A 24300-nucleotide genomic window follows, 5' to 3' on the forward strand; every position below is an offset into this window, starting at 1 on the left:
AAGCAATTGCAGAGATCCCTTGGCATTGTGCCATGAAGGAAACTGAGGTAAAGTGTAGCAGAGAGACCTGCCAGGAGTCAATCTGCAGATAAGCAACTTCAGTATCATGGGTCGGCAGGATATCCAGTAAACCTCACTGTCTCCTTTTGGTTCACAGGCTGGCTGCTCCATTGTGTTGAAATGAAGCATTCAGAAGGACTCAGTGAAATCATCTTTGGAAATTTCCAGCTGGGCTGCACCCTCGTAATACCAGGGTTAAAAGCATGGGGTGGGTGTAAAGAGCATTTCCAAAGGGCAGGCTCCGGGGGTGGTAAAGTCGGGGGTGGAGAGGAGAGAGATGGAAAGAAAAGGTTTTTGTGATAGGACTCTCACCGGAAGCCAAAATCATCCACTGGGGGGAGTTTGTTTGATGTATATTTAATTACGGATGTCTATTTAAGCTGGGAGTGGTGAATTCATGGGGTGGGCTGATTCTCCTGGGAGATGGTTCAACCTTTCCCTTCTTCCCCCAGCAGGAGCCAAGAGGAAGGGAGGGTGTGGGAATGGGTGGGTGTGGTTGAATGCAATTGTGAAGTCTGCCAGAATACACATCTTGCTGCTGAGCAAATCATGGCCTTTCCCAGGCACCAATCTAGGAAAGTTGGCCTCATTAAGGAGGGGAAATATATAGTGCAAGGAGCACTTGTCTATGAAGGAAGGCTGGGCAGACAGTGGGTAATCCAAGGAAGCTGATCTCAACTTACACTGAGAGAGTGGTAGACAGTGGCTCTCTGTTAAAATATTGATAATAACCCAACAAACACTGGCAGAGCCTGACTATGCATCAGGCACTTGACCTCAATGATCCCGTTTAATCCTCACAACTTTATCTATGAGAGCAAGTAGTATTATCCCCGTGATAAAGATAAACAGGTCCAGAACAGTTAATAAATTGCTAAGGTCACAAAACTAGTAAGAGGAGAAATGGGCTTGTAGCGCAAGTCAATGTGTTCCAAGTCCTGTGCTTGATAATAGGAACAGGTAATTTTACATAATTTCTGCATAACAGAAACAATTTGATTTTTAGAACCAAATCCCAAGTCTCTCTAACTCCAAAATCTGCGCTTCTATACACTATGATGCATGGTTTCTTTCTAAACACTTGGCTAGCCCAAAGTGCCCAAGAACATAAATCAGCAAATGAGAATCAGACAGGGTTGGGTAAATAGCAAAGTCTGGTGAGAAGAGAGGAATCAAACAAAATTGTTAGAAAAGAACAAAACAGCATTGAGAAGCCAAGCAGGCAAGCTGAGAATAAAAAGCTCATGGTTATGACAAGAATTCACTCTAACAGTCTTGTTTTTCCATTTTCTCCCCCCGGCTGATCTGATGACAATCTCATTCCAACTAAATTCTCTTGTGTCATACATCTCTGTTTTTCCATCTCATTTTCTCTCACCTATTTTATTTCCATTCCGTTAAACACCACCTCCTCTTCCTTCTTGACCACTCCATTTTCTGACTGGCCTCGAGATGCTCCCCAAGCACCAGACTCCCTCAAACAGCTTGTCTTCTTCCTTTGCTGGGTGACTAATAGCTTTTTGCTGATCTGCTAGACATCTAAAGGGCAAGGCACCCTCTACCCAACACGGAGCTTGGAGGGGACCCAGTGTAGGTGATGAGAAAAGGAAGAAAGAAGGAAGAATAGGAAAAAGGGACAAAGACCAGGCACTATAGCAGAGATGACAGAATAAAACCAAAATGAGAAGAAAATACGATGGAAGGGGAAAAAAAAATAAAGATAAAAAAGTTTTCATTCCAAGAAATAAAGGAAGGGATATAAGACCAAAAAAAGAGAACAAGAGGGAGAAAATAAGAAGAGACAGGTGATAAAGCGAAATAGAAAGGGAGAGATAAAAAAAATAAAGACAAGATAAGGCAGAGGAGAGAGAGGAAAAAATATCGAGAAAATAGTAAAGGTAGGGAGCCAGGGTTGGGGAGGAGTGAAGGGAGGCTGAAGGGGATGAAAAAGCAAAATGAAGTAATCAAGCAAGTTGGGAAAGCAGTGAGAGACATAGATAGCCAGCAGAAAGAAATACGGAGAGAAAAGGAAAACAAACCCAGCGGGAAGAAGATAGATGTAAGCAAAACAAGACTGAGAGAGCTTCTTAGATAAAACGAAAAGATTATTTTTTTCAAGGCTATCTTTTCCCTTGCCTCAACAAACACACCGTTTTATTTAACAACAAATGAGCACATTAAAATAGCTTAAAAAACAAGTCATGCCATGGAGCTGCATATGTAGGGGATATTGCTTGGTCAATGATGGCTCCCGGGAGACCCCAGGACTTCATTTAAGCTTTAGGAAATATGCAACCATCATCATAATAGCTAATATTAACTGAAAATGTACTATGTGCTAAGCATTTGGAATATATTGTTGCATATAATTCTCACAACAAGCCTATGATGCAGTTACTCTTATGATCTTTGGTTCTCAGATGAGGATACAGAGGCTTAAAGGGGTTAAAGGAACTTACCCAAGGTTGCATTGCTTTACATGCTAATCCCAGCGTCAAACTGGGGCAACACAACTACAAAGCCCATGTTCTTAACCAGCAAGTTCCAGAAAAGGCAACATGGCATCTGGAAGCAGGGCTCAGAACTGGACAAATTCGAACAATGTTGACTGAGCCTCTGCTGTGTACCTGGTACTATCCACATGTCCAGGGGATAATCAGAGATAAGTAAGACACAGCCTTGGCTCCCAAGAAAGTAATGGGATAGCAGTGGGGAGAAGATGTGTCAATGCAGAGCTCACATTAGGTAGGAATAATACTTTCCTGGAGGTAAAAACTAAATGTTGTAGGGACAGAGAAGTGGAATGGTCCTTTATGGGAGGGTTTGGAGGAAAGGTAGAGTTCTAGACAAATGCTTTCTGTAAAAAGCCAAATTGTAAGTACTTTAGGCTTTGTCGACCACAGGTCACTGTGACAACTACTCAGCTCTGTTTGGTGGCCCCAAAGCAGCCACTGACAGCTTGTAAAAGAATAAGCAAGCATGAATGTGTTCCCAAAAGACCTGTATTGATGGCAATGAGATTTGAATTTTGTATCGTTTTCATGTGTCACAAAATACCATCTTAAAAAAATTCCCTTTTAATCATTCAAACATGTAAAAAAGCTTCTTAGTTCACAGGTGGTAGGATGGATTTGGCCTGAGGGCTGTAGTTGACCAACTCCCCCTCTAGGTAAAAACGAGGGAAAGTATTCCCAATAGAGAAAGGCGTGTACAAAATCAGAGTGGCGTGAAAACATTTAGGGTTTCCTGAGCATTTCTATTGTCTGCCTCAAGTGCCAGGTGTAGGCCAGTTCATGACTGAGGCGGGGCTAGAGATGTGTGTTGGGGTTGGATTATGAAGCACGTAGAACCCATGAGCTTGGATTTTACAATAACGGGGAGCCTTTGAAATACATTTTAAGTAGGATTTTACCACATCCTAATTTAATTTTAGATACAAACAACACATGGGGGAAATTTGGGGCTCCAGCAATATTCGAGGCCTTTGCTGATAACGACGCCAACTAAAGGAGGTGCAACAGATGTGGAAGCAGGGGCAGTTCTGAATATTGTTCAGGAAGTAGAATCGACTGACTGGTGGTTGAACAGTTGAGAAAGAAATGAAGACTCGGAGAGGCCTAGCATGTCTCACTTGGTGGTTGTTCTTCCAATGTGAATCAAAATATTTACGTGTCATATGGATACTGAGCTATCTTATAGAGCCAAACAAAAAGGTGTGTGTGTGTTTGAAGTTTTCTGACTACAAGGGTAATATATGCTTATTCTAGTTAAAGTAAGGTTAGATACTGTAATGATTCAATCAGTGACTGCTAGCAAACACCTCTTGTGTATCACTTCAAATCCTTCAGACCTCACCTTTTATTCCAGCCATGACAGTGGTGAACAGCCTAATTCAGTTATAACCTAGCAATACCTTGCCTCAGACCTGCATTAGGCACCTTTAGCTTTTTGCCCCAGGGCTTCTCTGATGACACATCAAGGGACACCTACATGAAATATTTTGCATGCAAACATGTGCAACCTGGAAGCCAGAGAGTCAATGCCCCAAGGATCAGCTCTTGACCAGCAGGAGCTCGGAACAGATATACCGATTGTCCTCCTCTCTACCACAGGTAGTTCTGAGCTGAGTGTATAACTCTCCTTTGAAGTCCTGGTGGGATCGAGCACCAGCTGTCTGCAGTGATAGTCAACTCAATAATGCGCCCTGGTCTCCCCTTTTCCTCCTCCTCTGATCACTTCTCTGACCTCTCACCCTTGCTCACTGAAGGAATTCCCTAAAAAATACCTGTCTAAAAATCGGGGTTTTCTGTTTTTTTAAAATTTTTGCTGAAGAAAATTGGCCCTCAGCTAACATCTGTGCCAATCTTCCTCTACTTTGTACGTGGGTTGCCACCACAGCATGGCTAACTTTTGGTGTAAGTCTACACCCAGGATGCAAACCTGTGAACCTGGGTCCCCGAAGCGGAGTGTGTGAAATTGACCACTGTGCCACTGTACCAGCCCCTAAAAATATTTTTTTAAAAGGTTCTTTTCATAGAACTCAGGAAAAGGAAATTCATCAACAATAGCTTAGTTTTTGCCTAGATAATCTGCCAATTTACATGTTCTTGTTTAGCGGGCAGCTTCCAAGTGGCAATTCAGAGAAATAGAGTCTTTCCATTGTGTGGCTCTGACATCTCTTAGGACCTCAGTGGTCTCTCTGAGGGAAACAGTGAAAAGAAAAGGCTCACCTGCTTCTTTAACTACCATGGGCCTCATGTGACATGTGTCCCATCCTCTTGGATTCCATAGGCAAACAAGGAGCCACATGGCCCCACCCAGACACACGGAGCCCTGGGAAATGTATTTCCTGCTCAGTAGCCTCTTCTTAGCAAAACTCTACACTATGGAAGAGCAGCACATATTTGGGTGAACAGCCTGCTTTTTCTACCTCAACGTTCAATGCATAAAATTTGGAAAATATAGAAAAGTGTAAAAGATAAGTTGACATCATTATGACTTGACCATCCAGAGATAGCCACTATTTCATTTTGAAGTATTTCTATGTGGCCCTTTTTCTACACAGTTAATCATATTTTAGAAATATATATACCGTATACATAAATATATACAGTATATATATAGAGAGAGACAGTAATTAAAGTACATATATATATACAGTAATTATATATACAATAATATAGATACACAATAATTACAGGTTTGCATCCCGCTTAATTCACTTAATATTTTGTTCTATTAATATCATAATGTTAATTAATTAATGTTATAATGCTAATATTAATGTTATAATATTTAATGAAAAATTTCCTCATTTCATTTATATTCTTCTTGAGATGTCAGGAAGGCTGCATTAGAGTTGACCGATCATGTACAAATTAGAGATAAACCTCAACGGGCACAGAAGCATCTCACAGTCTGCAGGAAGATAAGACCCAGACACAAATAAACATATGTTCTTCTATGTTCAGTGTCAACTCATGAATTGGTGGGCTGCTGGAATGTGGCCACCAAAGACTTTGTGTGTTCTAACTTTAGCCACTTAATCTTTTTATTTTTCCTTTGAGAGCTTAATGAAAATAATGAAATACTTTGTTGATATTGGATATTATAGAAATGAAAGTCCAATTTTTAAATTAATAAACATAACTATTATTGCTACCAGCCCAAAGTCTATAAGGTATCCCCACAGAGAATAGGACAAAGGAATGGGAGGCAAGAGTAATGTCCCCATTTGGACACAGTGGTCTCATCCGAAGTCAAACATTCAGGCAGTCATGGGATTCAGGAGGATGAGGGGTTGGCCTCCATGGGTTAGGGAGAGGATACACAGAACCATATCAATAGCTAGCAATATCCAAATTCCTAAAGATGAATAAACTATTTTTCTTGGAGCAATCATTTCTTTTTCCTTCTTATACTCTTACAATCTGTGAAATTTAAACATTAATACTCATCCCACTGAATTACATATCAAACTCAACCAGAGCCAACCCGACTCTAGAGGGGTTTATGTTATCTGTTCGATTTATCTCAAAGCTGTCATGCAAATAAATATTCCAAATCTTCACACGTGGACACACGACCTCAAAGAAATTTTCCACTTTTCTTCCACTAGGGAGCAATATAGATAAAGAGTCATGGAAGTTCCAAGGAGGAAGCTATGACTTCCATTAGGGGTAAAAGAGTGTGGAAGTGTTGATGACTGGCTTCCTGGAAGAAATGGAACCTACTTTACAGGATTTCAAGGTCCAATTAATGTCTAGTTACCTGAAAAACAATATAGGGCTAAGAACTTGCTCTAGAATCAAACAGATGGTGTTGAATCCCAAATGTGATGCTTTCTAAGAAAGCGACTTGTCAAAGTCCCTTAACTTTTCTGTATGTTCTTTATACAGGGCTAATAACATCCAGTCATCATGGAGTTTCTTTGAGAAGTGCATCAAATAAAGCATGTGAAACATTTTTCACAGTTTCTGGTCCATGGCAACTGCCCCCTCCATGTTATCTAATTTTTCCAAACATCAAAGAGATGCTGAGTGGCATTTGCAAAATTGTCTCTAATCCTGAAACACTTAGGAAATTTAACATTATTTTAACATTTGTGAAGACATTGACAAACTTTCTAAAACGTACATAGAAAAATAAAATTTTCACAAAGACCTAAGTGAATTTTGCAAAAGAAGAGAAAAGAGGGAAGATTGTTCCTACCAGATATGAAGACAAAATAATAGTCACAAAAAGTGATGTATTTAAGTAGTAACAGTCAGACTAGTGAAAGGAAAGAATTTAAAGATTCTTCATAAAAAGTAGAAAGAACTTAAAACCTGACCCATTTATATACTGCAACATATATGGTGGAGATGATACTACAAACCAATAGGGAAAGGACAAATTATTTAATAGATGGTGCTGGGAAAACTGCATCAGTATATAGGGAAAAATATTCTTAAAGCTCTGCCTTACACAGGATGGATCAAGGGCTTATCCATAAAAGAAAAATATTATATAATCAATAGGTCACAATATCAGAGAATTTTGACCTTGTGGTAGAGAGATCCTTGTTAAATATGATCCCAAATGTATAAACTATGAGATTTTAGAAAAGGCATGTAATTTTACATCAAAATTAGAGATTTTCACTCAAAAATTGGTACTGCAGACAAGGCTAACAGATGAACTATATTTTAGGATATGGTATTTGCAATGAGAAAATATGACAACATCCTTGCCTTGTTGTGATCTTAGGGGAGACTGTCCAGTTTCTGATCATCAATTATGATTTGAGCTATAGCTGGTCTTGGTTTTTTTCTGTAGATGTCCTTTACCAAGTTGAAAAATCTCCCCTCTATTCTTAGTTTACTGGGAGTTTTTGTCATGAAGAAGTGCTGGATTTTGTCAAATGCTTTCCCTGCATCAATTTATATGATCATGTGATTTTGCTTCTTTGGTTTGCTAATTAGTGGATTACATTGTTTGGCTTTGGGACCAACCTTACATACTTCGGATAAATTCCACTTGGTGATATTGTTTAATTCTTCATCTACGTTGCTAGAATTGGTTTGGCAATGTTCTGTTGAGGATTTTTTCATCGAGTTTCATGAGAGATATTATCTGTGGTTTTCCTTTCTTGTAATGTATATCTGGTTTTCTTACTAGGGTAATGGAAACTTCTGCATCCATTTTCTGGGAGAGATTGTGGAGAATTGGTAATATCGATTTTTAAATGTTTGGTGGAATTCACCCATAAAACAACCTTGGCCGTGATGTTTTCTGGAAGTCTATTAATTGTTGATTCATTTTTTTAAATAAATATAATTCTGTTCAGATTTTTTTTTGTATAAGTTTTGGTATTTTGAATCTTTCAAGGGCTTGGTCAATTTCATCTAGGTTATTTGTGGACATATGGTTTTTCATTCTTTTCCTTTATTATTCTTTAATATTCGAGGTATCAGTAGGGATGACCCTTCTTACCTTCTAATCTCCACAATTTGTGATTTTTTTTTCTCCGAGTTAGCCTGGCTAGATATTTATCAATTTTATTGATCTTTTCAAATAAATAGTTTTGGATTGCATTGATTTTCTCTATTATTTTCCTGTTTTTAAATTCATAAATTTTTGCTCTGTTTTTTATTAATTACTTTATTCTGCTTGTTTTGAACTTAATTTGCTCTTCTCTGTTTTCCTGAGGTCGAACCTAATGTTAGTGCTTTTGCATCCTTCTTCTTTTCTAAAATATTATTTAGTGCTAGAAATTTCACTTTTAACACTACTTTCATTGCATCTCGCAAATTTTAACCAGTTGTATTTTCATTTCTATTTAGTTTGAAATATATTTTAAAATTTCTCTTGTGACTTGGTCTTTGACCAATGTACTATTTAGAAGGATGCTGTTTAATATCAGAATATTTGGTGATTTCCCACTCATCTTTCAGTTGTTAATTTCTTATTTAATTCCATTGTAGTCTGAAAGCATACTTTGTATGATTTCTATTCTTTTAATTTTTTAATGTGTTATAGCTCAGAATGTGGTCTATCTTGGTGAATGTTCCTTGTGAGGTTAAGAAGAATATGTATTCTGCTTCTGTTAGTGCAATACTCTATAAGTGTCAGTTAGATGAAGTTGATTGATAGTGCTGTCCAGTCCAGCTATATCTTTGCTGATTTTTTACCTACTTTTTACCAAGTGAAACAAATCAGTATTAAAATTTTCAATTATAGTACTGGATATGTCTCTCTTTCCTTTCAATCCCATCCGTTTTGGTCTCATGTATTTGACTCTTGATTGTGCTTGGCTCTATTGTTAGGCACATAGATATTTAAGTTTGTTATTTCTTCTTGAGGAACTGATCTCTTTATCATTATGGAATATATCTCCTTATCCATGATAATTTTCCTTGTTTTGAAATCCATAAATCTGTATTTTCTTTAATCTAATGATCAGAATGTTTTGCAATTACCACAAGGTCTCCAGTATTCTCCTCTTGAATACCATCTGACAATCTGCTTCTTGTATCCTATTGCTCTACCCTTCTCTGTAGAACTCCAAAGTTCTCCCTGTGAGTTCCCACTAAAGGACTTTGCGAGTGTCTCTATCTTTCTTCAGTAACCACAGCCAGCCACCGGCTGCGCTTCATTTCCTACAGAAACTCAGCTGCTTGGGTACTTATCAGGATCAGCTGTTAGACAATCTGGAGGGGAAGCCAATGATGCTTTACTTAGGGGCGGGCTGCTGATGGAGGGAGAAAGCAGAGGCATTGGAGCCATCCAGAGGTCTTGGATGGAGAGTATTTAGGGGGATGTCGGAAAGGAAAAAGATATGACCAGAAGTCTCACTGCCTGGCAACTCCACCCCTTGGGCTGAGGACTACCATGGGCTGTCTAAGCCTAAAGGCCCAGAGGCAGTGAGGGTCAGTGAGTTGGCCATAGACATCAGTCATTGGAGTCACCCCTGTGAAAGCCACTTGCCTCCAAGAAGAGATGTCACTTCCTACTGACCTGGGCCACATTCCTACTCTCTGAATCCACTCCTCTTCTCACACTGAGAATGACTTTTCGCTCCCAGAGGTGAGATGAAAGCAGAAGAATTTAAAGCTGTTAAAGCAATCCCTGTGAAACTGCAGCATGAGAAAGAGCACACTTGGTTGAAAGCAGCAGTGGTCTGGGGAGCTGGCAGACTTGCTTTCTGGACCTGAAACCTTGGCCCAACCTTGGCATAACATTGGGCAAGTAACAGAATCTCTCCTGGCTTTTGTTTCTTCATCTTGTTGGATTTGATGAAATATGTTTTAGTAACAAAAGTTTAAGAACAAAGAAAAGCAAAGCCCTGCGTAATTAGTGGACTGTAAACTCATTATTAACCTGTGCCGTAATGTAACTCTGATGGAAGTAAGGTGATATTAGACAGCTCAAGGAGGGAGATGTCTGTTCTCATTTGTTCTGCACTATTCAGATTGTCCGAAATGCAAAGACTAACTCTGAATGATACTTTTAGAAGGTGTATTCAGGGAAGAGAATCTGGGAGAGTGAATGAGAAAACTGAAACACAGGGAGATACGCAATCTGGAACAAAGGTGATCAGGGGTGAAGATTAAATTTATTTAATTATAACAATGGTTAAAACATGGCTACAACTTCTTAAATACTTGTTTTGTGCTATGCACTGTCTTAGGAACTTTGAATGTACCATTTCATTTAATTCTCATAATGTGGTCTGAGGGAAGCAGTGTGTGTATGTGTGCATGCAAGTGCACACACGCATCCTTGTAGTGAAACTGAGATTTAATGAGTGACATAACTATTTTTAACATCACAGTTCAAGAATAGAGGGTGCCTTGGTTTTAAACCATGTCTGTCTGACCAAAATCCTAGCCCCTAACCCATAACTGCCATAGGATAGGGCAACTGTCTTCAAGTCTTTACATAGTGTTCAGAGGTGCTAGGCTTGTATCTAGCAGCAGACCCAGGACTTACAGGTGAGAGTCATATGGCAACAAAATTCACCTGCCATAATTATGAACTTCTTAACAAATGACATTTCAAGACAATTGGATGGGCTGCCTCACTAGAGTTAGTGTTCCCCCAATTCATTGGAGGCATTGAAACAGAAGTAAGGCAAAAATGTGCCTGTGATATCATTATGGCCATTCATGAGCCATACAGAGTGGGGTAAATGATCTGCAAGATGCTTTTCAACCCTAAGGATTTAGGATTCTTTGGTTGCCAAGTGTTAGCAAGTTTTAACATTTGGTGCTCTTAAGACTTCGCAAAGCATGCGGTATTTCTCTTGATTAAGACTGTTTGGGATCAACACTCCTCAAACTCTGAGAAACATAGTAAATAAAATAAATAAATAAATAAAACAGAAACAACGTTTATGGATCCCTTACATGGTTCCAGGCACTAAGTGTTACTTGAATGCTCACAACTTATTGGAAAGTCTGTTTTATAGTCATTTTATAAAGGGGAGGAGGAACCTGAGATTCACGGAGGTTATACAGTTTCCTCAATTTCACAAGGATAGTAGGTGGCAGAAGAGGAATTGAAACCCAAGCCTGTCTGGTTATAAAGCTTTGTTCCTTACTTTTCTATTATACCAATGCCCTGCGAATGGTAAAATTTCCCTAATTGATGATAAATCTGAGGCTTAGATTAAAAGAAATCTCTCATGGGCTAACAGTTTTCTAGGTGCCCTGTGCTCTCACTGCACCTAAAAATCCTCATTTAATACTCACAACAATCCTCTTAAGTAGTTACTATTACTCTTATTTTATAAAGGCAAAACTGAGATGCAAAGAGACTAAACACATTTCCCTTGTCATTCTGTGATAACTGGTGAGACCAGAATACATTAATAAACCTGGATGTCTTTGCAGTGACCCACTCTGGCTAGGCACATAGGACTGGACAAGCCCACAGTTATAAGGCTAAGTGACTTGCTTGGACCTCAATATTTGACAAATCTGAACCTAGAATCCATTTTTTTAACCATAATTAATTCTCTATCTTTCCACACCAGCAATGTGGATCATAAAAAATTAGTAAGCTTATCTGGGTCTGTTTATTGCGACTATTTTCTGATTCATTCATACTATCTATGCAAGCGTAATAAGCGTTTTCTATGTGTATTGTACAAGTTGCTAACATAAAGCAGTTTGGGGCAATTCTATTTAAGAGAAAAGGGAATCTGTTCCTGGGCTCTCATACAAGAATCAAGTCCACAGAAGGTCCCTTCCCACCAACCGAGAAATTGATAGTGAAAGACGACTTTCTTCTGCTGAGTTCAGACTCAGCTCTTGAACTCACCAGAAGAAAACAAGAGAATGAGCTGATTGCTGAGGCACATTTTCAAATAGAATAGTTTTCTCTCTGGATTTTTTGAAGCATTGAAAGAATTCTTAGACATATAGGAGAGACAGGTCAACCAGCTGAACTCCGATGATTTGCTTCTATCTTCTGCACGTCTCATAAGTAAAGAGTTTCTTTCAGAAACTGGAATAGAGCACAAAGCAAGCTCAGCAGTCCAATGTGCTGTCGTTACAGGTGGGTTAGCTTCATCCTCATGGGCCAGAGACTGTGGAGGCTGTTTTCCCCTCCACAATGTTAAGAGAAAGCTGAGGGTCAGGACATCTGGTGATTTTCATATTCTAGCGCAGTCCTTCCCAAAAGGTGAATTTGTATCCTTAGGGTCCTCCAAATCTTCATACATAACACTTAACGGTGATTGAAAATGTTCTCAAAATGATTGCAGGTGGTACATAAATCCAACATGAAGAAAAAATGAATCACATGACAAGAAGATTATTTTTATTTTAATTTTCTTCCAATCCTTTGGGTTAAGTCAAGGAGGAACTCCCAGTTCAGGGCTAAGATGTCTTTAATACCTCATTTCACCCTCCTTTTTTAACAACAATAATAGGCCTTGTGTGGAGAGTGTTGGGCCAGCAAGATTATCTAGCTTGGATTCAATCAAATTTAATTGCTTTAACTGGATTTAATTTTAAAGATACAGTCAATACTCATTATTTGCAGATTTCATACTTGCTAATTTACCCATATGCTAAAATTTATTTGCAAACCCAGAATCAATATTTGCAGTGTTTTGCAGTCCTTGGTGGACATGGGAAGAGATGAAAAAAATTGTCACCCTACACGTATGTTCCTAGCTGAGGTTGAAGAAGACAACGCTCTGCCTTCTTGTTTCAGATTTCATACTGTAAACAAGTGTCCATTTCATGGTCTATTTGGAGCCACACTTTTTGCATTTTTGTGGGGTTTTTTTGTTAGAGATTTTGCTGTTTAAAATGGCTGCTAAGCATAGTGCTGAAGTGCTATCTTGTGTTCCTAAGCACAAGAATGTGCCTTGCAGAGAAAATGTGTGTTAGGTAAGCTTCATTCAGGCATGAGTTATAGTGTTGTTAGCTGTGAATTGCATGTCCGTAAATCAACAGTATATATTGAATCAACAAAATATATGAAACAAGGTGTCTTTAAACAGAAACACACATAAAAATAGGTTATATATTGATTGGTTGATGAAAACGTGTGACCAGAGGTTCCCAGCAACCTAACTCTATATTTCTCCTAGGTTCAGCATTTGCTAATTCTGTGTTTGCGGAAACTTTATAGAATGTAACTACTGAGCATAATGAGAATCACCTATACTGTTATTTTAGGCAAGTGATTTGAACCTTCCATTTATGATGGTCCTATTTAAAGGATCTTTTAAAATAATTTAAGTAAAAAAGCAAGCTTATTGAAATTTTTTAAAAAGTAAGTTAAAAGTAAATAGTACAGGTTGTTTGCTGTTATAGCCAAAATTTGAAAGCAATAAGGGAAAGTCTGAAGTTTTTGAGTCACTGTTCTGCTTTTTGGGTAACTTGCCAAAATATTTTACCTATCATTGAGCCTCTGAGCCCTTATCTCTAAAAATGACTAAACCTTTCCACATAGTGAAGTGCTTCTGGGGAAACAAATGGAGGAACACTTTGAAACCCATAAACAACCTTACCAATACGAAAGAGAAATCATCACAATCATTGTTATTGCCTCTTGCTGACAAATTGTGAGGATTACTAGCTACTCTGAGCTCCTCTGCTACTGCAGTTCCATCTGTCAGGAAAAAAAAAATGATATTTGATATGCCCCCCCCCACCTTCATTACCCACTAATGATGAAAAAATAATGACCTTTTTTCCCGTGTTGGTGAATATTTTCCCTGTCAACTCTGATATGCTCATAATGTGGGCAGACAGATTATTTATGACCAGGGAAATTAAATATTATTTCATTTCTCCTAATACAATCTGTGGCGTCTCCCAGCTCCCAATTCCTTCCCATTAAGGTTATTGTCTTTTCTGCTCCAATTGGCCGCGTGCTGTTGGGTTGTAACAGCACTGGCAGAACGCTCGGAGCATAATGGAGGTGGGAGAAATGGTGTAATTTGCAAGGCTGCCTTTCCTATCTCTTCTAAATGAAGACATTTGGTTCCTGCGAGTCAAAACTCATTTTGATGAGTCTAGATGCATTTGGACTAATGGAAAAGGACAGCTATGGCTGTAATGGGTTTCTTGAACTGGGTTTTCTTACTCAGAATCACAGAATTTCAGAATTGGGAGGGTCATTTAAGGTCATCTGTTTCATCATCTCTAATTTGCATATGGGGAAACTGAGGAGCAGAGAAGGCGACTCACTTAATGAAGTCTTTGATGTGAAAACACGTTTTCACTGCCAATAATCATTCTAGTTTTTGACTTAAATCCTTTTCAGTGACCCAATGCCTTTTCTAAGCACTCAGAGATATGATCGTGTCTTATAAGGTGCAGAGACAAGAATCTTCCCCAAACATGGAATGTCTTTCATGACTCGGTGTGTTTGCTCATTCACTTCTTTCAGGCAGTTTAGGTGGCAGTGCTCCTCAAGGAGTGGGCTGGGGTTTTGTTGGGTTTGCACGGCAGCAACTTTTCCCTCTGGCCAAACCTGCTTTCCTCCACTCCTTTCCATAGGTGTTGGTTCCTAATATGGAACCCCCACACGTCAAACCCCATCTCTGTGCCTGCTTTAGAAGAACTCACCCTGTAGCACATGGGAGATAAAATGTAAAGTGAGTTTCTTTCTTTCCTATTCTTGTGTTTATTTCTCAAGTCCAATGTGCCCAAACTGATCGAAGTCCATTGTGTAAAATATAGTCCCTGTCAACTTAGAGATTCTAGCCTGGTAGTAGATATCGACAAGTAGAAACAATTATGTTACACCACTGCTTAATCCAGGCCACGGTTATCTCTTGACTAGACTACTGCAATATAGCCCCTGTTTGGGTCCCGTTTTTCTATCTTGCTCCCATTTATTCACCCAAGTAAAAACTCAAATCTGATTATGCCACACCTTGGCTTAAAATTTCTCAGTGAAGCCCCCTTGCAACTCAAATGAAGCCCCAACTTCTTGTTTAGCCCTGCGTATTTTAACAATATAATTTCTTTCCAATTTATTATGCCTTAGTAGCATTGACCTGTTTTTAGTTTTTCAAACCCAAATGTTCTTCCCCATCTCAAAGTCTCCATACTATCTTATTCCTCCACCCAGAACATTCTTCCTCTGCCTTTTCTGAGTGGCTGACACATTCTCATCCCTAACAACTTATTTTATTTGTCATCTTCTCCAGGCCTTCACATACAGCTTTGAAGATTCTATACTACAGATCCTGGGGGATGGGGTCATATTGCTAGTTGTCATTGATTTGTGTATTTACTATAATTATTTGATGGTAGTTGTCCTAAAGGACCATGAGAAAGGGATATCTTTTTCTAATTTTCACAAAGGTCCAAATAGGCATAAGTAGCGACGGAGTTCACCTCCTCTGCTGCCTACTTTCACCACTGGGTAAAGTTTATTCCCTTCATAATATTGTCAGTTTAATTTTATATTCATTTGCTTGTTTACTTTATCTTTTGTCAACTCTGTTAGATTATAAACATCACATGGTTAGGAATATAGTTTTTTTTCACCCACAAGTAGACTCCCTGCCTTGCACAGTGCCTGATGCATAAAAAGAATTCAATAAATATTTGCTGAAAAAAAGTATTTTTGAGTAAATTAGTGAAGGTGGGTGGGTGGTATTTGAGATGAACTGTGAAGTAAGCATAGGATTTAAGTACTGCTCTGTGATGGAGAGGCATTATTGTTGGTGGAGGGGACAAAAATATCTGTGAAATGGGCCAAAAAACACATATTTTAAAGTAATGTGCTCACAAATGTAGAGTGCCAGCACAATACCTGACATGGCAACACTCAAAAAACATTTCTGTTAGCACTTTCATCATTTCTTAACATTAGCAAATAGCATTAGCATATATCATGCGTATAGTAAATGTACTAGCATTTTACTGTAGTTAATGGATAACAGAAACATAACTCTCATCCACTGATTAAACAGTACAGTATTATAAAAAATACAAAATCAAAGTTTATACTTGTGTATGGTTTGGAGACTTCTCCAGAGGAATTTGGATTTTATAAGTACTTTCCAGTCTTGTAATTTACATTGAGACAGTGAAAAAATAGACTTTGTAGAAAATTAAGCACATCCTATAGCTGAGGATGTTGGGACAGGGACTGAAAATAGCATTGGTCTTTCTCTTTCTTACGGGATTTTGCTCTCCCCACCATTGCCATGATCTACTGAACAAATGCACCTGGGAGGCCGAAGGAAGTCAGACAAAGTCTCCATCCCCTACTGTAGTGGCTCTCTTCAGACTGCCCATACCAAAGGAAGAATGTTCAATGGCAAGTTTTCAGCATTTCCCCTTTATATCTCCAGAGGTAGGAAGTCACTGGTGCCTCAAAAACACTTTTGAAACATCCTCTGCTTTAAAAAGAAAAACATTCCTGACTTCAAAATTCCCAAGTTTGTGGTGAGGACTCAAAGTTGAGGTCACTTGCTATTTTCTTCCAAGTAGCTAATCACCCTCCCATTTCTCACTTCTTTTTAGGTCAGTGGATTTTTTCTTTCATATCAAATATATTCTGTTAATACATTGTGCTTTCCAAAAAGAAAAAGCAAAAAAACCAACCAAGGCCTTAACATCTTCAATCTATCCACAAGAAAATAAAATGCTATTGGCAAAGTTTTGAGTTGTTAAGTGATTTGGGTATTAGAGAATATGTGGTGGCAGAATGAAAAACAAACAAAAATTTAAAAGTTATTAAATCACCTCCCCTTTGCATCACATTGTGTTGAGCTATGTATTGTCTTATGATTAGAGTAAGTCATTGAAAATGACTAAAACATAAGAATTTTACCTTTTCGCTACAGGAAAACTCTGTAACGTGGTTGAATAAATCTTTGTCCATAGGTAGCTTTCTATCTTTTTTTCCTGACAGTTCTTCAGGATCCTAACAAGAAATCATTCTACCTGGAAGCACAATGCAATCTGTAGCAACACTGGTTCTGCTAGGTCATAAGTGCCAATTAGGATGCTATTATCGTTATGGTCTAAATAATCCTCTCTTCTACCAGAGGACAGACAAAGTGAACCTAATTCACCTAGTCAATGAGTCATAGAAGCATACGTAAAAGCAGTCTATTTTTGACTTCAAAATCCTGAGAGGTTGATGAAAAAACCTGCTTTTCTATATGGTATAAAGCACAAGGATCCCTAACCAAACCAGTCTTTATTCTGCTGGAGATATCCCCAGAACTCCAGAAACTATACTGAGGTCCATGTATTTCTTAGGGTTTATTGTGCATTCTCTGACATGCATGTCTTTTATCACGACAAAGTGGTACCTGCTACTTCCTCCTCAGCAAATCATATCAGCATAATGTCATCAATGTGATAACAGTAACAATGGCCATTGTAGCTCTAGCTACTATCTATTGAGTGATGACTATGTTCTAGACACTGTTCTGATAATCTCACATATATTTACTAATTTAAAAGCCACAATAACTCTATGAAGTAGATACTATTACCATTCCTACTTTATGGATGGGGAAATTGAAGCAACAGGATATTAAGCTACTTGCTCAAATTCACCCTACCATCCCATAGTGGAGTTGAGAAATGAAGGCAGGTAGTCTGGGTCCAAAGCTTGTACTCTTTAGTCACTATACTATTGGACTCACCCAAGGTCTGACAGCAAATAAGAACAGAGACCATTTGAAACAAACCAATGCCTAGTTTTCCCATAAGAGAAATGTAAAGATGTTAAGTCTACTGATGTTGTAATTTGATATCTCATGATATCGGCTATTTGGTTGTCATCAGCTTTAGTTTTCTGCCTGCAGAAGAAAAAAGGTTTCTTTGTTCCGTTTTTGTTTTTTTTGTTTATTAATTCATAGAAAGTCCCTAGATTTCAGTGAATGTTTTGAATTATGAACTTAGGGATTTGTGCTTTTCATTATTTATCTTCATGGTCTTAAAGTGCCCTTGGGAGTAGACACCTCACCCTGCTGCTTCTGTTCTTCACACTATTTTATGGCCATGACAATGCAGCTCCCAAAGCTTTGACTTTGATGGGTACTTCATTCCAGGCACATCCAGATGATACTTTAATTAGCTGTTCCGCTGCTTCCTGCCATGGGCATCCAAATTCCCTTCCTTGAATTCAGACAGAATTATTGCTGCCTTCAGCTCCAAATAGGTCAGGTAGTCTATCACAAGTTTCGCCCTTCTTCTTGGGGACCATTGCCTGTAACCCACTCCCTGGTACTAATCTCTGTTACCGTCATGGCTTTTCGTTGACAATAACAGAAAAAAAATGGATACTTTGGTGATAAAAGCTGTTCATTGGAAGGATATTGAGTACTTTACAAAATCAACAGTAGGTTAATCAATCAGGCTCATAAAATATGCAGAAACCAAGAGAGGCTAGGCAGCAGGAAATGTGTCTGTGAGCCACACACACTGGCAAATCAGAGCTGCAGCCAGTGGAGGGACTCTGGATATCGCTACTTGCCTCTGAAGCATCACCACCATTGCTATTGCAGCATTCTTTGTGCTACTGCCAACATCAATAATTTCTTTAGCATCCCTGTATCTCTGCATCTCTGCATCAACCCCTCAAGATTCAAAGTGATGGGTGGGACCATCTGATTGACCTATCCTAGGTCAACCACCTGCACCCACATTCTCGCTTCCAGCAAAACTTAACCAGCAGGAGGGCAGGGGGAAGGGACTTCTCCCTAGTTTTTCCCAAAATGAGAAGTTTTGAATACAGAAAAGTTGAAGAAATGGCAAATCTCAGTGTCAGAAAGTAAGTAATAAGTTTCAAAACTTGTTCACATATTTTAATCAAGTCCTCTGTCATAGGAAAAAATGAGAGTTGAGTAAATAACAGGTTCTTCTAAGGGACAAAGTAAATGAAGATAAGACAACCAACCCACAAAACCGCACACAATAATCTCTCACAATTCATCATAAACCACAGTTGTATCAAAGGCAGAACTTGTATTCATTTATTACAAAAGTACTTGGGAAGAGCCTATGATCTAGGCAGTGCTGTGTTAGGCACTGTGGATTCAGTCCTTAATCTCAAGGAATTTACCATATCATTGATTACCTTTGCTGACTCAACAGAATGAAATCATTGATGGCCTTCAGTTTTATGTACATGAAGTTGAAATTCACTATGTCTTTTTCTACTATTGTGCTGACAAGGGAAATTTATCCATCCTGCACACTCGAAACCAAGAGGAGAAAGCTTTTGAGCAAGAAAGGCAGACCAAAACCAAAAGTGGTTACAAGATTGAAATTTGGTGTAAAGGTGGAGATTTGGGTGCTAGATCTTTTGTTAGACCACTGAGAGTCCTCCAATAGATAGTGAATCTCAGCTTCAGCCTCTTGACATGTTAAATGGGGTAACACTTGATTCCACTTGTCTTATATCTTTGCCAAAATAAGGTGGGACTGTCTACCTGGACTGGGTTTCATTTTGGTTCTTCCTAATAAACAATGAAATCTACTTTTAAAGGCAACAACTGAAAGATATTGACTGACAAAGTATTTTGCAATCACTCATCATTCTCTACTCCAAGCTATCTGATAACCTTTAGGTATCACACAAGCTTCAGCCCATTTCTTTAAGTGCTTTCATCTCTCTGTCCAATTTTTTTTTATTAAAAACCCAAGTCTTACAGTTGTTCTCAGCATCCATAGACACAATTTTTTTTAAATGTTAAGTTGTCAGTCACAAAGGGTTCTATTGCAATTCGATAATTACCTGAAAGTTGAGAAATTTTCTCTCCTATTTGACTATCTATTCTGTAGACAGAAACTGAGTTCTGATTGGGGTTAATTTTAATTTTCTTTGCTAAGGAAGAATACAGATTCCTCATTCCTCACATTCCCATATGAGAGCAAATTTTCTTTTCCTAAGGAACAAAACTTCAAAACATTTCTGATTTCTCTGGATCCTTCCTCTCTCTTTATCAAGGGTAGTAAATTCCCTAATTGGCAGAATTAAGAGAAAGAAGTCAACATGATCAGCTCAGGATCTTTGTGGAGTTCTCAGAGTATCAGAATATAACCTTCTTTGTTCATTTGTGTCCTGAACTTGTAGGAGATTGGGTGACAGAGTAGACTCAGAACTTCCAAGGAGATGGTATACATTTTAGAGAATAAATTCTCAAGACAACCTAGCTGTGGTTGCAAATGTGGTTACGTAGTCTAATACAACTTTTTCTCGAAGAACAGTGACACTTTGACATCTGGTTGATTCCTCTGTCTATTTCTTAATGTGGCCACACTCAGGAAAATAGCAGGATGTTACTTATGGGATCCCTGAAAACTCCAACTTATTCCCTGTGTGGCAGCAGTTTCACTGAACAAGTCCCTGTCTACTCTCTAATAGCCACATCATCAGCGCATACTAAGCATAAGTTCTAGAAAAATAGTTCTCACATGAACATGGTAAACATTACATATTCTCTTAAAAAATACATACAATTTACACTTTTAAGGATAGAACATGCAGATCTTTCTGCTTTCTTCTTAATAAAGAAGACACTTTCGTCGTCTCATCTTATTCTCTTCCTCCAAAGGCAGAAAACCAGCTTTAATTGTGTGACAAGTATCAGCGAGATCTTTTAGAGGAGACATAAACAAGACTTAACTAAAATTCCCCCAGCGCCCTATGTTTCAGATTGTTTGAGGAATAAATTAGTCATAGTAAAATACCAGGTTGTGTCAATAGGGGTCCCCAGGATAATCTTCCTTCTACGATCTGGAGCCTCCAATGGAATGATACATTGAAATGGGGCTTTCTCCCTGTGGTCAATAGACCATTTCCATAAGTATATTTAGCCTGTAGACACTAGATTATACACAATATAATGTGATTTTGCTATAGCACTGTAGTTTGGATTTCATTGCATATGCTATGCTTGAATAATAAGAGGGAAATTGGTTTTTAGGGATGGTTCTTAAGAAGATTGATGGATTATTTGTGCATGGGCCGACTAGTCCTTTAATCCCAGGTTGTTCTTGCTAAAAGCCCAAACCACATTAAATTAACCTCATTTATTCATTCACTCATTCATTCATTTATATATCATCCATCCATCCATTCATTCATTGCAAAAAAATATTTATTGACAGTCGACTGGTTTCAGGCATTTTTCTAAGTACTGGAAATACACAAGTCAACAAAACAGACGGGAGTCTGAAATTCTAGTGAGAGAGACTGGCAATAAACAAAATTGATAGGTAGATGATATAGTACTTTAAAAGCAATAAGTTCCAAAGGGGAAAAATATAAAACAAGAAAGAAGTGTGTGGATTATCAGAGGCAGAAAAAGGGGTTTAAATTTTTAAAGAGTGGTCAGGCAAAGCCACATTGAGAATAAAATATCTAAACAAAGCTTTGAGAAGGAAAGGAGGGAGTCATGCACCTATGCAGCAAACGACATTCCGAGAAGAGGGAACGGCAAGCTCAAATGTTTATTTAGAAGCAAGTGTGGAGTGTTCAAGGAACACTCAGAGTCTGCCATGGTTGGCATTGAGTGAGCAGAGAGAAGATTAGTAGGAAATAAAATCAGAGAGAGTATGAGAGGCCAGATTATGCGTGACTTTAGGGCCATTGTCTTTGGGATTACAAAGACTGAAATGGAAGCCAGGGTAGGAATCTGCACTTTAACTCTAACTGATGTGAGAGAATAGACAGATAGGGCTGGTTCAGTCAAGGATAGAAGTTTGGAGACCACTTAGGAGGATAATATAATAATGCAAATATGGTAACTTGGACAGGCTTGGTACCACTGAATATGGTAAAATGCGGTCTGGATATATTTGGAAGATTAAGACAGCAAAGTTTGCTAGAAAGGGTAGAATAGGAGATGTTTGTACCAGAAGATTAGGAGTTTTGGTATAGACTTGATAAATTAGATATCAGATATACAGATGACTATAGAAAGCTTGATTTCAGGAAAAAGGTAAAAGCTGTCAATAAATGTTGAGAATATCCAGCCTATAGGTTGGATCAAAACCAAGCTACTAGGGGCCAGCCCAGTGGCGCAGCGGTTAGGTGTGCACGTTCCGCTTCAGCAGCCCGGGGTTCCCCGGTTCCCGAGTGTGGACATGGCACCGCTTGTCAAAAGCCGTGCTGTGGTAGGCGTCCCACGTATAAAGTAGAGGAAGATGGGCATGGATGTTAGCTCAGGGCCAGTCTTCCTCAGCAAAAAGAGGAGGATTGGCAGTAGTTAGCTCACGGCTAATATTCCTCAAATAAATAAATAAATAAAATAAGTAAATAAATAAATTAAAACAGTTTAAACAATACAAAACAAAAACAAGCTACTGAATGTGATCACCAAATGAATGAGGTTAGATAGAGAGGAGAAGAAAACCATTGATATTGCCTTGGGGCACTGGAAGATTAAGAGGTCAGGGAGATAAGGAAGAGCTCACAAATGAAACTGAGAAGAAAAAACCCATCCGATAAGAGAAAAACCAGAAGAGTGGGTTCACCTGGAATTAAAGGAAATATTGGGGTGGAGAAATAGAGAATGTAAACAGTGCTCATAGATAGACAAAGATGAGTGCTGACTGGCCAGTGGATTTAGAGATGTGGAAGGTGCTGATGGCCTTGACGAGAGTGGTTTTGCTGGAGTTGTCCGTGAAGCCTTATCAGAGTGTGCACAACAGAGAACAGTGGTAGATAAATTGGGGACCATGACAATAGAGCTCCAGGTGGCGCCCTTTCCTTGAAAACCTGATGTCTCAGGTATGGTAGACATCAGTGCCACTCACCAATAATTCCGATGACATCCACCTTTGCGCACCCAAGAAGACCACCTCTCCTCTATGTCTTGAAATGGAAATTTGTCTTGCTTTGATAAATGAATTGTCAGCAAAGTGGCATGTATTGATTCTGAGCAGAAGCATTAAGATCCAGTGGATGATCATCCGTCTCTTTCTTCTTTCTGCTGCTGCTAGCAATGTTCAATAAAGTGGGAATTTCATCAGCTTTGGTCCAATATGAACATAAATCCTCCACAAATGTGTGATATTCATACAATGTGAGTGAAGAATAAACTTTGTTGCTTCAACCAGTGAACTTTTGGGCTCACTGGTTACTGCAGCCTGATCTAGCCTAAACTGACTAATAAAACCGCATGCATCCTGCTTTGTTTCTGTTCGTGCTTGCAGGAATTGTTGTACCTATACTGACCGACTGACCATAACCTGCTCAACACTTATTGGGAGCTCACAAGCTCTCTGGAAGATGAAAAGTATCTGCTTTCCTTAGCAAACTTGGAGTGGTAAGAATTGGCCCTTACTCTGTCTATTCTAGACGTGGGGTCTTCATCATTCTCCCCAGTGAAGTGGTGGGAGATGGCAGTAAGTCGTGCTTTAGGTCAACATACCTGTGGGAAGGATGGAATCTATGGATGCAATGTAAGAGTCCACTGGATTAGAAGGAAAAAGCATGCTCTCATTTCACTTTGGAATTAGGAAATGAGTTTTATGCAGCAAAAGAAGCAACCATAAGTAATAAGTGTCTGGTAATTGTTAGCTAATATTTTTGTTGCAATAATTGTTCTATTGTTACATTATTGTTCTTGCTTTTATTATTATGTATCTAGGTGGTTATCCTGTCATTGAATGTCAAAGTAAAATTTTATTTAGCACAAAATTTATTTTCCACCATTCTCTTTATACCAGGGCATAAATGAAACAGAAAACCTGAATTCATTGAACATTTGTTAGATGTTTGCTTCATAATGGGCTTGTACCCAGAAGACTGGTGTTGACCAAGCTATGTTCAGATTCATTCTTCCACTTCAGCTCCTTGGAGCATGAAGTCATTCACATTGGAAAGGAAAGCTCTCCATCAAGCCCATTTATCTTGGGGGGAGAATAGAATAGAAGACCATATTTTCTGATGTCAACACAGTGATGGCGCTTCTTCCATAAGTTTATGGCCTCCTAACCACCAATCTGCACATGAGGAAATTGAACTCAGTTGGATTGGGTGATTTGTAAAGGCCAAAACATTAAAAGACACAGACAGAGAAAGAAAGAGAGAGATACAGAGAAACAGAGACAGAGTTGAGAAAAAAGACAAAAACAAATACCTATATTTAAAAAATGAATCTATTTCCTATTAAATATTTCTTCATTGTCCGAATGAATTTATGTTGCTTATAATACATTGAATTTAAACAATGGCAATATTACAAAGAAATTGTAGCTAGTGGAAAACCTGAACAGTATGCCAAATGACTCTGCATTCATTTTTGTC

General features: G+C 38.6%; 2 long non-coding RNA genes across 8 annotated transcripts in view; one reads left to right on the forward strand and one right to left on the reverse strand.

Moving 5' to 3' along the window:
- Window positions 1-24300, reverse strand: part of LOC139079725 (uncharacterized) — an 85078-nt gene that overhangs the window by 59878 nt on the left and 900 nt on the right. For all 7 annotated transcript variants that reach the window (XR_011533610.1, XR_011533611.1, XR_011533606.1 and 4 more), the window contains exon 2: window positions 22806-22987. This is a non-coding gene — a long non-coding RNA (uncharacterized lncRNA). The remainder of the gene's footprint in view (window positions 1-22805; window positions 22988-24300) is intronic.
- Window positions 1-24300, forward strand: part of LOC139079727 (uncharacterized) — a 66500-nt gene that overhangs the window by 38102 nt on the left and 4098 nt on the right. The window contains exons 3-4 of the long non-coding RNA XR_011533613.1: window positions 158-268; window positions 23205-23317. This is a non-coding gene — a long non-coding RNA (uncharacterized lncRNA). The remainder of the gene's footprint in view (window positions 1-157; window positions 269-23204; window positions 23318-24300) is intronic.

Source organism: Equus przewalskii, chromosome 26 (genome assembly GCF_037783145.1).
Source record: "Equus przewalskii isolate Varuska chromosome 26, EquPr2, whole genome shotgun sequence".
In the NCBI taxonomy this organism is placed as follows: Eukaryota; Metazoa; Chordata; class Mammalia; order Perissodactyla; family Equidae; genus Equus; species Equus przewalskii.